We start from the raw sequence: 14,071 nt of genomic DNA on the forward strand, positions 1-14,071 counted from the left end.
TTTTGAGTCTAATTTAGTAGTTTTTCTTGTGGAAACGGTTCCTTTAGCGTATATTGGCCGTATTGTGTTGCTTATGGCTAGATTGGGTCCACGAGAGGCCGAGGTCAGGGTAGAGGTCGTGGCGGGGGCAGGGGTGCAACCCGCACAGCAGCTTGGGCGGCACATGCAGATCCACCTATTGCCCTAGTTCAGGATCGGGTTTCGGTTGTAGGTGCACCAGCAGGACTAGCTCAGGCACCAGCCATGCCTATTTTTATCCCAGGCCTTTAGAAGGCTCTAGCTTAGAATTTGACCGTGTGCACCAGTCTTGCGCAGGAGGTCTCTGTTCCGGTCACAACAACTACTTCTCAGGCCGGGGGAGGTGCTCAAACTCCCACCGCCCGCACACCTAAGCAGGTGGTACAGGGACATAAGACACCGGGGGCACCACCTGCCTTGCTGGTTGCAGCTGCTCAGGACTATGTGTTTCATGTCATGCCTGATGATGAACTGCGTAGATTGGAGAGGTTTGGTAGACTTCAGCCTCTGACTTTCAGCGAGGCAGAAGGCGCGGATTCCTAGAGAATCTTGGATAAGTGTTAGAGGATCCTCCGTACAGCAGGTATTTTGGAAACCAGTGGGGTCTCATTCAGTACTTTTCAGTTCTCTAGAGATGCCTTCACTTGGTTGGAGTTTTATGAGAGGCGTAGGCCTGTTGGTACAGTGCCCCTTACATGGTAGGAGTTCTCTGTTCTTTTTCTGGAGAAGTATGTGTCGTCGTTTCGCAGGGAGGAGCTGCATAGACAGTTTGAGCAGCTGCGTCAGGATGACATGATTGTGATGGAGTACGAGATGAGATTCTCTGAGCTAGCCCATCATGCTGTTTGGTTGGTTCCCAAAAATAGGGAGAGGATCAGGAGATTCGTGGATTGCCTCGCATATCAGTTATAGATTCTTTTGACAAGGGAGGGGGTGTCTGGTGCTTATTTTGAGGAAGCGGTTGACATTGCTTGGGAGATAGAGTCAGTTCACCGCCAGGAGCGAGTTGAGAGGGAGACCAAAAGGCCTCAGGGATCTTGTAGTTTTGGCGGTGTTCCTTTTAGAGGTCAGTTTCACCACGGCAGGGGTCGTCCCTACAGGCATGCTTAGACGGCTCGTCCAGTTCACCGTGGTGCATCATCTGGCCATGGTTCTCACAGTTCTCGGCAGGGTCACTCATCTCTCAGTGCCCTTCCAGGTCAGAGTTCGTCTTATGCACCATCAGCTCAGGGTTCATCTATGTTTGGTCCTTCTAGAGGTCATCTCGGTGCTCGGGGATCCCTTTAGTCCCCACCGCCATTTACAGGGCGAGGTTGCTTTGAGTGTGGAGATCTAGGTCATATCAAGAGGTATTGTCCCCGCCTTTTGGGAGGTTCAACTTAGCGGAGGAGCCAGCCTTCGGCTTTAACACCAGTCACTTCGTCACCCGCCCAACCAGCTCGGGGTGGAGGGTCAGTCAACTAGGGGTTGCCCTAAAGGGGGAAGCCAATGAGGTGGCGGTCAGGCCCGTTTCTATGCACTCCCTGCTAGGCCCGATGCTATTGCTTTAGATTCTATGATCACTTGTATTATCTCAGTTTTCCATAGGGATATCCTCTGTATTATTTGATCATGGTTCCACTTTTTCATATGTTTCGTCGTATTTTGCTCATTATTTGGATACGCCTCGCGAGTCTCTTGTTTCATATGTTCATGTATCTACGCCGGTAGGCAATACCATTATTGTGGATCGTGTATATCGGTCGTGTGTAGTGACTGGGGGACTAGATACTAGGCTGGATCTGTTGCTGCTAAGTATGGTTGACTTTGATGTGATATTGGGCATGGATTGGTTGTGTCTGTGTCATGCTATTCTGGACTGTCACGCTAAGATGGTGACGTTGGCTATGCCGGGGTTGCCACGGATTGAGTGGTGAGGTTCGTTAGATTATGTCCCCAGTCGAATGATTTCATTCTTGAAGGCTCAGCGGATGGTTGGGAAGGGTTGTCTTTCTTATCCGGCATTTGCTCAAGCAGAAGGATCTCACTTTGAGGCAGCGGAGATGGTTGGAGCTGCTGAAGGATTATGATATTACCATTTTGTACTATCTGGGAAAGGCCAATGTAGTGGCCGATGCCTTGAGTAGAAAGGCAATGAGTATGGGTAGTCTTGCACTCCTCCCTGTTGGGGAGAGACCTTTTGCAGTTGATGTTCAGGCTTTGGCCAATTGGTTTGTGAGATTGGATATTTTGGAGCCTGGTCAGGTTCTAGCTTGTGTGGTTTCTCGGTCTTCTTTGTTTGATTGCATCAGAGAGCGCTAGTATGATGATCCTCATTTGCTTGTCCTGATAGACAAGGTTCAGCACGGTGATGACAGAGATGTGACTATTGGTGATGACGGGATATTGAAGATGCAGGGCCGGATATGTGTGCCCAATGTAGATGGGCTTCGGGAGTTGACTCTAGATGAGGCCCACAGCTTACAGTATTCCATCCATCTGGGTGCCGCAAAGATGTATCGGGATTTGAGACTGCACTATTGGTGGAGGAGGATGAAGAAAGATATAGTTAGGTTTGTAGCTCGGTGTCTCAACTGTCAGCAGGTGAATTATGAGCATCAGAGGTCGGGTGGCTTGCTTCAGCAAATAGAGATCCCATATAGAAGTGGGAGCGGATCATCATGGATTTCGTAGTTGGGCTCCCACAGACTTCGAGGAAGTTCGATGCTATTTGGTTGATTGTGGATCGGCTGACCAAGTCCGCGCACTTACATTACTGTGAGCACTACCTGTGAGCACGTGATTTTTGCCCTATATGAAATATTCCTATAAAATCCAAGAAAAATAGATTTTTTCTTCATTAGTTGCCATTTTTAGTAATTTTCATAGATTTTTATTAATTGTTTGCATTTTTCCTGCATGTTTAATTTTTATTCAAATCATAAAGAATACTAAAATATCATGCATTGCATTTAGGATTTATTAGAGTTAATTTGTAACTACTTGTTTTATAAAATTTGAAAATCAACAAAAATAGCTCATTTTTATATTTTTTGTCTTTAATTTTAGTTTATTGATTTTTCACTTTTAATGTAGATTTGAGTAATGTTTACAATTTTTATAACTAGCTTAATTTACATTTTTAGATAATTTAGGATTTGTTTTTAATTTTAGGATTTCTAATTAAAAAAAATGAAGAAAAAAAAGAGAGAAAGATTAAAAGAAAAGGAAATTAAAGGAAGAAGTGGAGAAGGGGCTCATTTATGAAAATTGGGCCAGTTTTTGCATACAAATTCGGCCCAACCACTCCCCCCTATATAAATTAATTCTCTGAGCCCAAATGCCCTCTTAAGTCTTATCCGCCCCAGCCCAAACGGGGTTTGACCCACCCAAATAACATGCCCGACCCGTTTCTCTCTTTAATAAAAAAAAAAAAAAAAAAAAAAACCTCTTATAATTTTGGTCTCTAAAATCCCTAACCCTAACGAAGCCAGAGACTGCGGCGCATCCCCTCTACTGTTCATCTTCTCCCTCGTCCAAACCCAGCCCCAACTCGCTTCAACTCGCCTGAGTGTTGAACGAGTTCACTCATTGGTCCCCCCTTCCACGTCACCCTATCCTCAACGGATTTGTCAGAGGAGTACGAGTTTTCTCTCCGGATTTGCACGATTCTCGTACAAAGGACGATTGCTGGACTAATGGGGGCCGTGGATAGATGTAAATCAATCCATGACCTCCATTTGTCCCAAAATCGTTTAAAAAATCTGAGGATTTCGGATTTTTGAGAGAAGATTCGAGAAGTTATCGAGGGCTATATATATAGGAGGTAAGCTTTCTTTGTGAAGGAGAAAAAAAATCAGAGAGAAAAAAATCAGAGAGATATACCGGAGAAAACTTTCAAAAAACTCAGTCAATTTCTAGGTTTTTAGTCATCACTTTCCTCCAAGTTTTCTGTTCTTTTTTTTTATCTATTTTTTCTTCAGTTTGCTTTGTTGTTTTCTCTTCTGAAAGATACACAAAAAAATATGGCTTAAGTTTCAGCCTTCGTTCGAGTTTTGTTTTGGTTTTGAGAAAAATATCAGAGAGAAATTAGGAGAAAAATCGAAGAAAAATCAGAAAAAGAAATCTAGAGAAAAATTCTTGGAAATCCGAAAAGAGTAAATTTTTTCTAGGGTTCTTGAAATTGTCATCTTCTTCAAGCCATTTTTGTTTCTTAGTCTGCTTTCTCTTCAGAAAAAAAAAACATACGAAAATACAGTGGTTTGAGTTCATTTTTTTTTTCGAGTTTTGCTTCATTTTTCAAGAGAAAAACCAAAAAAAAAAGAATCACTGAACAGACGTTTTCTAGCACTTGTTTTCTTCTTGGGTTCTGTTTTATCAAAGGAATTTGACTTAAACGTTCGAGTTGGAGTTTTTGTTTTGTAGTTCAAAATTCCAGTAGTGGCTCCGTTCAAGTTGGTTGATTCCTGTTTTCTTGTTGCTGTTCGTTACAAGCTCTGAGCCGCGGTTTTGCTCGAGTAGATTCTATGTTGTAATCCCTGAAGTTCTTTGTTAATTGAAAGCTTTAATCCCAGGTTCATCTCTTCACTTCTTCTTAATTTGTTCTGGTAGATCAAAATGTGATGATGGCTGAGATTTCGCTAGATTGGAAGTGTTTATGAGCTGGTTCATGAGAAACCAGCCTGCGATGCAGTTCTTTTTTTTTGGTTTTCTTTCTTGGCTCCGGATACATCTCCCTTATTCCATTGGTTCTGTGTGCTGCGATCTATTCGGGTTATACCCTGTCTTTCCTTGGTGTTTACTGGTGAATGGTGTATAAATCCATTTTGCTTCACCATACAGAATTCATGTCTGCTCTTGAATTGATTAAAATTCCAAACGTTGAATGCTAAGTTTGAGTATGGTCTGGATAAGCCAACAGCTTTATAAAATATGTATGTCACACAATTTTTTTGATGAAATACATTAGCTTCCACAAGCAGCTTGTATTTAGTTGAGGTTCACATTGTCCTTTTAAGAGCTACTGTTGATGTTAGTAAGTAGTTAAGAAAAAAATTTTAAGTCGTGAATCATGATTCTTTTGATTGCATTTGAAGCAAAAACATCATTGGTGAATAATGAAACAAAACTGAAAAGAAGAGAACAACTAGAGCGTTTAGCTTCACTGATTCTCTTTGAGCTCGAAATGTGCCTGTGAGAGAATGCATAGCGATGACTACATCAGAAGAAAATTGTTCTAGAGTTTAACTTTCTTTCCTTTTTTGATGTATTGACTATCTATGTATGATGAACGTGATATCAGGAAATGTGTGTCTTCTATCACTATTACTCCTTGTTAAGTCATATGTAATTGATTTGTTATGATATCAGTAGATTTCCTTAAATATTTTCTTTGTGCTGTTTTGTTGCCTACAAGGCCCTGCCATTCAAGAGAACAGAGTGAATCTTTTAGGCTTGCATATCACTGTTGAGACGCATCTGTCTTAGTGTTTGACAAAAGAATATGTCACACATGGGATTAATAAGATGACTGAAGTTGGTTAGAACTAAGTCAAATTGATTGTTAACTTAAAGTCATTTACCTGCTACATGCTAATATTTTCATATAACAGCAATATCAAGTTAGTAGTGATTTTAATGGTTATTCATTCAGGGTATAGCATTTTACTGGTTATGGCATTGCATGTTTTTTCTGTGATCTCTTACTTTGAGGTCTAAGTTTAGCTTGATAGCTTGTTGAGTTATTAGTTATCATGGACGATATAAAGGTTTCCAAATTACCCCACATTGCCTTAAAAATTGGTCTGGACACTCATGCTTCAAGTCAAGTTCTTTTTTGTTGATTGATCCTTCTGTTAGGTTTTGCTTAATAGAGCAGGGATGGCTACTGTCAACGGAATGTGTAGTCTTAATTTGCAATTAAAAAGAGACGTTGAATCATTATTTTGGCCTGAATGAGCTAATCGGCCAGTTGTGTCCTTAACTAATTTATTTTCGCCAAGTATAATACCAAATAGAAGGAAGTTTCTAAGCGTAGATATAAATTGGGATGTGCCATATACAAATAAAATCTTTTAATTTATGGCCCTCATATAAATAAATTAATTTAGAAATGCCTTGAACAATTGTAGTTTTCTTTAGGCTCGATTTAGGCTAGTACTGTGATTATGTATACGTTCGCGTAACATGATTGCAAATATAATTCTTAAAAGATTCGGGGTATGCGTTCGCGCAACTTCAACTAAATTTTTCTTAATAAATAAGCAAAGCATTATTAATCGTGGACACGTACGCGTGACATGGTTTTTGACACGCCAAAGGAAAAGAGTATACGTACGCGTAACTCGATTCTTTAATTACGAATAACCAAGTTTCCTAAAAGCGGTAAAAAGATAATTGCACATAGGTCCTAAATATGAGTAGTTAAACAACTAAGCCAAGTAATAATCACTAAGCGATCGCGCTAGAACCACGGAATTCGGGAATGCCTAACACCTTCTCCCGAGTTAACAGAATTGCTTATCTAGAGTTTCTGGTTCGCAAATTCTTTAAAAATAAAACTTCCTCGATTTGGGATTTTAAAATAAACCGGTGACTTGGGACATCATAACTTATTCCAAGTGGCGACTCTGATAAATAATCCCATCTCGAATAATGTCACTTTAATTGGAAAAACTCCCTTATATACCCCCTCCCTCGGGGTGGTAAAAAAAGAGGTGTGACACTACCTATTCTTTAGAGTGATTGGCTGAGACTTACATCGGAGAGATTTCTCGACTTCATGGGGTGCCAGTTTCTATCATTTAAAATAGAGGCACGCAGTATACATCACAAGTTTGGAGGGCCGTACAGCGAAAGTTGGGCACTCAGGTTGAGTTGAGCATAGCATTTCACCCTCAGACAGACAGACAGTCCGAGCGCACTATTCAGATATTGGAGGACATGCTACGTGCTTGTGTCATTGGTTTTTGGGGTTCATGGGACCAATTTCTGCCACTCGTGGAGTTTGCTTACATCAACAGTTATCAGTCAAGTATTCAGATGGCTATGTATGAGGCTTTATATGGGAGGCGGTGTAGATCTCCTGTGGGTTGGTTTGAGCCGGGTGAGGCTAGGATTTTGGGCTCAGACTTAGTTCAGGATGTATTGAATAAGGTAACATTGATTCAGGAGCGGCTTCGCACGGCGCAGTCAAGACAAGAGAGTTATGCTGACAGAAAGGTATGTGATGTGTCTTACATGGTTTGGGAGAAGGTTTTGCTAAAGGTTTCACCCATGAAGGGTGTTGTGAGATTTGGGAAGAAGGGCAAGTTGAGTCCTATGTTTATTGGGTCGTTCGAGGTGCTTCGAAGGATTGGGAGGTGGCCTATGAACTTGCTTTGCCACCTAGATTGTTGGGTGTGCATCCAGTATTTCATGTTTTTATGATCCGAAACTACATCGGCGATCAGTCTCATGTTTTGGATTTCAGCACGGTTCAATTAGATGGTGATTTGACTTATGATGTGGAGCCAGAGGCTATTTACGAACGGCATGTCCGAAAGTTGAGATCGAAACACATAGCTTCAGTAAAAGTGTAATGGAGAGGTCAACTCGTGGAGGAGGCTACTTGGGAGACCGAGCGGGAGATGCGGAGTAGATACCCACACCTATTTGAGGCTCCAGGTATGTTTCTAGACTTGTTCGAGTACGAACGTTTGTTTAAGAGGGGGAGGATGTAACGACCCAGCAGATCGTTTCGAGAGTTATAGCCTTGTTCCTCCATTTCCTACTTCTTTTGTGTTCTTCAGCTGTATTTTGACTTACCGTGTTAGTTGGTTCGGGTCCAGAGTGATTTTGGAATGATTTGAGACACTTAGTCTCTTTTTAGAAGGTTTAAGTTGGGAAAGTTAACAGGATGTTGACTTATGCGTAAACGACCTCGGATTTGAATTTTGATGGTTCCGTTAACTCTGTTAGGTGATTTTGGACTTTGGAGCGCATCCGGAATGTTATTTGGAGGTCCGTAGTGGAATTAGGCTTGAATTGGCAAAAGTTGGAATTTTTGCGATTTTTGTCGGTAGTGGGAATTTTGATATCGAGGTCGGATTGGAATTCCAGAAGTTGGAGTAGGTTCGTGGTGTCATTTTTGACTTGTGTGCAAAATTTGAGGTCATTAGGATGTAATTTGATAGGTTTTGGCGTTGTTTGTAGAAATGAGATGTTTCGAAGTTCGTTAGGCTTGAATTCGTGTGTAATTCGTGTTTCTGATGTTGTTTGAGGTGATTTGATGATTTGACTAAGTTCGTATGATGTTGTGGTATATGTTGGTATGTTTGGTTGAGGTCCCGAGGGCCTTGGGTTGATTTTGGGTGATTAACGGAACATGTTTGGAAATTCGAGGATTGCTGAAGTTGAACTCAGCTGTAATAATCGCACCTGCGGATGTCTCATCTTAGGTGTGAGCCACAGAAGCGAGTGGCAGATCGTAGATGCGAGATTGGTGGAGCTGGGCAGAAGGCGCAGGTGCGATGAAGGTCTCACACCTGCGATGTTTGCAGAAGCGGCTATTGGGCGCAGGTACATGTTTGGACCACATGTGCGATGGTATTTCTGAACCTGCGATGATCGTAGATGCGCTCAGCGGATCGCAGAAGCGGAGATTGGATTTTAATGATTTTCCGCAGAATCGGAACTTTGTCCGTAGATGTGGTTTTGTTGGGCAGAAAGTATAGATAGAGGACTTCGGGAATTCTTCTCATTTTCACAATTTGAACACGGGTTTTGGAGATTTTGAAGAGATCTTTGAAGGGGAATTCGAGGTTTATCATTGAGGTAAGATTCTTGAGCCTAACTATCCTTAGCAATGGTGTTTTCCCGTTGATTTTCCACTAAATTAGTGAGGTTTTGAAGTGAAAACTGGGGGTTAGGGCATGGGAATTTGGGGAGTGAATTGTAGGGTTTTTGAAGGGCAAATGATGTCGGATTTCGATGAATTTGGTATGGTTAGACTCGTGAGTGAATGAGCTTTCAAGTTTTGTGACTTTTGTCGGATTTCGAGACATAGGTCTGGTGCTGGTTTGAGCCAATTTCGGATTTCGAGTCTAAATTAGTAGCTTTTCTTGTGGAAATGGTTCCTTTAGCCTATATTGATCGTATTGTGTTGCTTGTGGCTAGATTCGGGACGTTTGGAGGCCGAGTTGAGAGGCAAAAGCATGACGGAGTAGGATTTTGCTCGGTTTGAGGTAAGTAACGCTTCAAACTTGGTTCTGAGGGTTCGAAACCCCGAACGTCGTGTTATGTGGATAGTATTGAGGTGACGCATATGCCAAGTGATGAGCATGCGGGCGTGCACCGTGAGTATCGGGACCTGGTTCATTCCATGGCATGATTTAATACTATTTCTTGTCGATATCCCTGTTTCCATTATCTGATAAAGTAAATGAGCTGTAAAACATACTAGATATCATGCTAGGGATTTACGCTGATACTGTTGGGACCCTAGTGGTCGTTTCTTTCTGTCATCTCACTGATTCATTGATATTCTGTACTTAGTCATATTCATGCATTTCATATCATATCTCAGTCTCAGTTGTTATTAATTGGCACATCATATCATTGTTCCAGGCTAGATTTTTATGGCATTATGAGCACGTGGGTGAAACTGGAGAGTGATGCCTGAGTGAGGCTGAGAGCTTGATTATGAGTGACAGTTATGGGATCGGGTTTCACGCCGCAGCGGTTATATTGATTTATTATAGCGCTTGGGCTGAAGGAGCCCCTTCGGAGCCAGTACACACCCCAGTGAGCGCAGTTGATACTATTATTTAGAGATGGATCTTCTCCAAGAGGCTGGATTGGCCTATTTCCTCGGTACTGGAGAGTGATGGTCAGTGATGTATAATTCCGGGATGGATCTTCCCTAGGCTTTGTGAGCCATATACAGTACCGAGTGGTTGTGAGGTTATTATTATTACCTGGATATGGATCTTCTCCACAGGGCTACAATGGCCTTCCTCAATACTGAGTGACTGTTGTAAGAGATGTATATAATCCGGGATGGATCTTCCCTAGTCTGTATGGGTCATATACAGTACTCAGTGGATGAGCATTGAGAGTGTGAGCACATGAGATATTCAGCATGGTGCATCACATACACCATGTGCATTGGCATGTGGATGTAGCAGAGTTCTATACTTTATCGTGTTCGTATCTGCTCTATCTTACTGTTCTAGTCGTCTATCAAATTGAAAGCATGCCTATGTTTCTGCACATATATTTTTATTATTCTGTTGCGGTTGAGTTCGTCACTACCTTTCAGTCCATAGTTTGGACTCGTTACTTACTGAGTTTGTGTATTCATGTTACCCCCTGCACCTTGTGTGCAGATCTAGGCACTTTTGGTCCCAGTGGCAGACGCTGATCGAGGCTTCCGGTTTTCAGGAGACTATTGGGGTATCTGCACGGCGTTCGCAGGTATTAACTCTGCTTCTTTATCTCCAGTTGTCTTTCAGTTTGTTTCTTGAAACATTGTAATAGACTATGTTCTCCTCTAGACGCTCATGAACTCAGTGACACCCTGATTTTGGGCAAATGTATCGAAATTTGGATTTTATTTTGTTTTCAAAAATGTTCCTTATTGAATTGTCGCTTTCTTCTTTATTATTTAAAAATACTTTTGCAGTGTTGGATTTTGAGTAGAGGCTAGCCTAGTTCCACGATAAGCGCCATCACGATGGGTAGAGTTTTGGGTCGTGACAGCGCAAGCCTTCACGTGTTCGCATAATTAATTTGGGCTGAGCTGGGCTGAGGCTGTTTCTCTTCATGTTCGCGATATTGTTCCCGCAATTGCGTAGCTTTGAGAGCCTTGTGTATTGCGCTCGCGAAGCTGTTGTTGTGATCGCGTAGTGTATCTTTGTGAGGCTGCTGAGTTTCTTCTTTGCGATTGCGATGTAGGTCTCACGGTTGCGTAGAGTATTTGGCGAAAGATTTCTTTTGTTCGTCGTGAAAACGATGTCTTTTCCGTGTTCCATAAGAGGAATGCCTAGGCAGAATTATAAGTCTATTTCTGAGGTTTCAGCCATTTTAGCATATTTGGAGCTATGGAGCTTGGATTGGAGCGATTTTTTAGGTGATTTTCACCATGTGGATTGGGGTATGTGTTCTCTGCTCATTTTGATTTTATATCATGAATTTATCTTCGTTTTCGACATTTGATTGAGGGTTCCAAAAGAGAAATAGGGGGTTTTTGAGTAAAAATTCATAGAGCGAATTTTTAGGTTTTGAACATCGATTTGGAGTCAGATTTGAGTGAAACTAGTATGGTCGGACTCATAATTGAATGGGTTGGCGGATTTTTGTAATTTTTGTCGGGTTCCGAGTTGCGGTCCTCGGGTTGGACTTTTTGTTTGATTTTGGGCTTTTTGATTAAATATTCGACCTTTATATATTGGGTTTGTTTCCTTTGGCATTATTTGATGTATTTGAGTTGCTTTTGGCTAGTTTCGAGCTGTTTGGAGGTCAGTACACGCATGATGGCATTTTGGAGCATCGTCTGGCTTGATCGGTATTGGATTTGGCTTGTTCGAGGTAAGTAACACTTCTAAACTTGGTGCTGAGGATGTGAAAGCCCCCATTACGTGTTATGTGTTTGGTGTTGAGGTGACACGCATGCTAGGTGACGAGAGTGTAGGTGTCCACCATGTGAACTGTGACTCGGTTATTCCTGTGGTACAGTGTAGTTACCTAATCTTATCTGTAACCATGAAATCTCAACGTACTAGAGCTATGAACTGTGATCCATGTTAGAAACCATATCCAGGGTACATGCTTATTTTGCTGGGATCCATCAAGGTCATACTGCTATTGAATTATTTGTTTAAACTGAAATTTCATACTTAGTCATGTTCATTCATTTCATATCATATCTTAGTCTTTGTTGCTAATTATTGACGCATCATATCATCATTTTGGGTTAGTTTCATGGCATTGTGGGCCTGAGAGACTGGAAAGATTGATGACTGATTGAGGCTGAGGGCCTGAGCTCTGAGTGATATATATATATATATATATGTGTGTGTGTGTGTGTGTGTGTGTGTGTGTGTGTGTGTGGATCGGGTTGCATGCCGCAACGAGCCTTATGGTTGTATATATGTGGATCAGGTTGCACACCACAACGAGCTTATATATATATATATATATATATATATATATATATATATATATATATATATATATATATATATATATATATATATATATATATATATATANACTCTCCATACTGAATAAAAATAGAACGATAGACACGGGCTACGACTATAGAATCTTATATATATATATATATATATATATATATATATATATATGGGATCGGGCTGTATGCCGCAGCAGGTATCATTGATTTATACCATGATTGACTTGATATAGCGCTTGGGCTGAAAGAGCCCCTCCGGAGTCTGCACACCCCCGGTGAGCGCGATTGATTTATATTGAGGGATGGATCTTCCCTGGGATGGATTGGCAATATATAGTACTGAATGACTGAGCATGTCGAGTGATTGAGCATGATAAGTGTAAAGTGTAAGACACTGAGACTAAGTACTCCGAGAGTGTGAGTACATGAGTCATTTCTGAGATGCACTGCATTGACATGCACACAAGACATACAGGCATAAAGATGCATTTTCCTCATGTTGTACAGTATCACGTCATTTCTAACTTCTCACACACGTTGACATATAGTCATAGAGATGTATTTTCCTCATGCCATTTAAAAATGAAACATTTACCGACTAAAAGTTTTTTCTTGGGAAAATTATAATTTTCAAACTTACTCATATTTTTGGCGATGTCCGTAAAAGATTTGGATTTGCACTTATTTACTTGAAAAGCAGACCTATTTTCTGGAACTAGGAATGAGCTGAGCATTTTATCTTTGAGTTTCTTCTTTTATTATTGTCATTATGTTTTTATGAACTATTGTTGGTTATTATTATCGGACAACGACCTATGTCCCGGCTCGTCACTACTTTCAACCTAAGGTTAGGTTTGTTGCTTATTAAGTACATGGGGTCAGTTGTACTCATACTACTCTCTACACCTTGCGTGCAGATGTTGGATGCTGATATTGTTGTGTTCGACGGGAACTGGAACTGAAGACGTACCCGCGTTCCGGTTGAAGCTGCCTCTTGTTCATGGTAGCCTTAGATTTATAAAAATCTATTTATCTAAATTTTGAATAGATGATGTATTTATTTCATACCAGCTTTGTAAATTATAATCTTAGAAGCTCATAATTTGTACTATCAGTCCTTGGGAAATTTCTTGTATAAAAGTAGTTGTAATATTATTATTTTTTTTCTTAATAAATCTCCTTCAATTGGATAGTTTTTAATTAACTTACCTAGCGGCTTGGTTAGGTGCCATCACGACTAGTTGGATTTTGGGTCGTGACAAGTTGGTATCAGAGCGTTAGGTTCATAGGTTCTACAAGTCATGAGCAAGTGTCTAGTAGAGTTTTGCGAATCGGTATGATGACATCCATACCTATCTTTGAGAGGTTACAGGTCATTTAGGATAAACATCCCATATTTCTTTCTTTATCGTGCAGCATTGATTCAGCTTGAAGCATAAATCTTTGAATTTTTTCACGCATTCTTATGCGCATGTGAGCGCTTGGTATCAGTAGTACGCCGGCGGCTTTTGATTCCATGGATGAGGTGCGAGATGTGATTTTTGTGTGCTGATGAAGGGCCAATCTGGAGGACTTGAGACCGGGTTTTGACTATAACTTGCGCACAAAGATTTCTGTTATGTGAGCACGTGCTTTTGGACTTATACGTGCGGTAGTGTCCTTATGAGTGGAATTCGTGGCTCGATGAGTGCTGGATGGCTACGTGAAGAGTATGATGTGACTGCGAAATGTGTTCATATGGTTTGAATGCGACAAGAAGAGTTTGCTTGAGATGTAGAAAGGACTATCGGGTGCTTGATATTCACCTGGATGTGACACATAGTCTCGAGTTATGAGTCTATTAAAGGATCTTTCATGTTGCTTAGTTGTGGAACGAATTAGATTCTCATGGGCTTATTT

The 14,071-nt window shown here is 41.0% G+C and overlaps 1 long non-coding RNA gene across 2 annotated transcripts; it reads left to right on the top strand.

Moving 5' to 3' along the window:
- Positions 1 to 3,829: 3,829 nt before the first annotated feature.
- On the top strand, positions 3,830 to 13,317 carry LOC109212289. 2 transcript variants are annotated; one of them, XR_002065830.1, is made up of 5 exons: positions 3,830 to 4,571; positions 10,365 to 10,452; positions 10,661 to 11,131; positions 11,479 to 11,565; positions 13,090 to 13,317. It is a non-coding gene; the product is annotated as an uncharacterized LOC109212289 (long non-coding RNA). The 2 variants fall into 2 exon arrangements; XR_002065831.1 differs by lacking the exon at positions 10,661 to 11,131.
- The last annotated feature ends 754 nt before the right edge of the window (positions 13,318 to 14,071 follow it).

This window comes from Nicotiana attenuata, unplaced genomic scaffold (genome assembly GCF_001879085.1).
Source record: "Nicotiana attenuata strain UT unplaced genomic scaffold, NIATTr2, whole genome shotgun sequence".
Lineage (NCBI taxonomy): Eukaryota > Viridiplantae > Streptophyta > Magnoliopsida > Solanales > Solanaceae > Nicotiana > Nicotiana attenuata.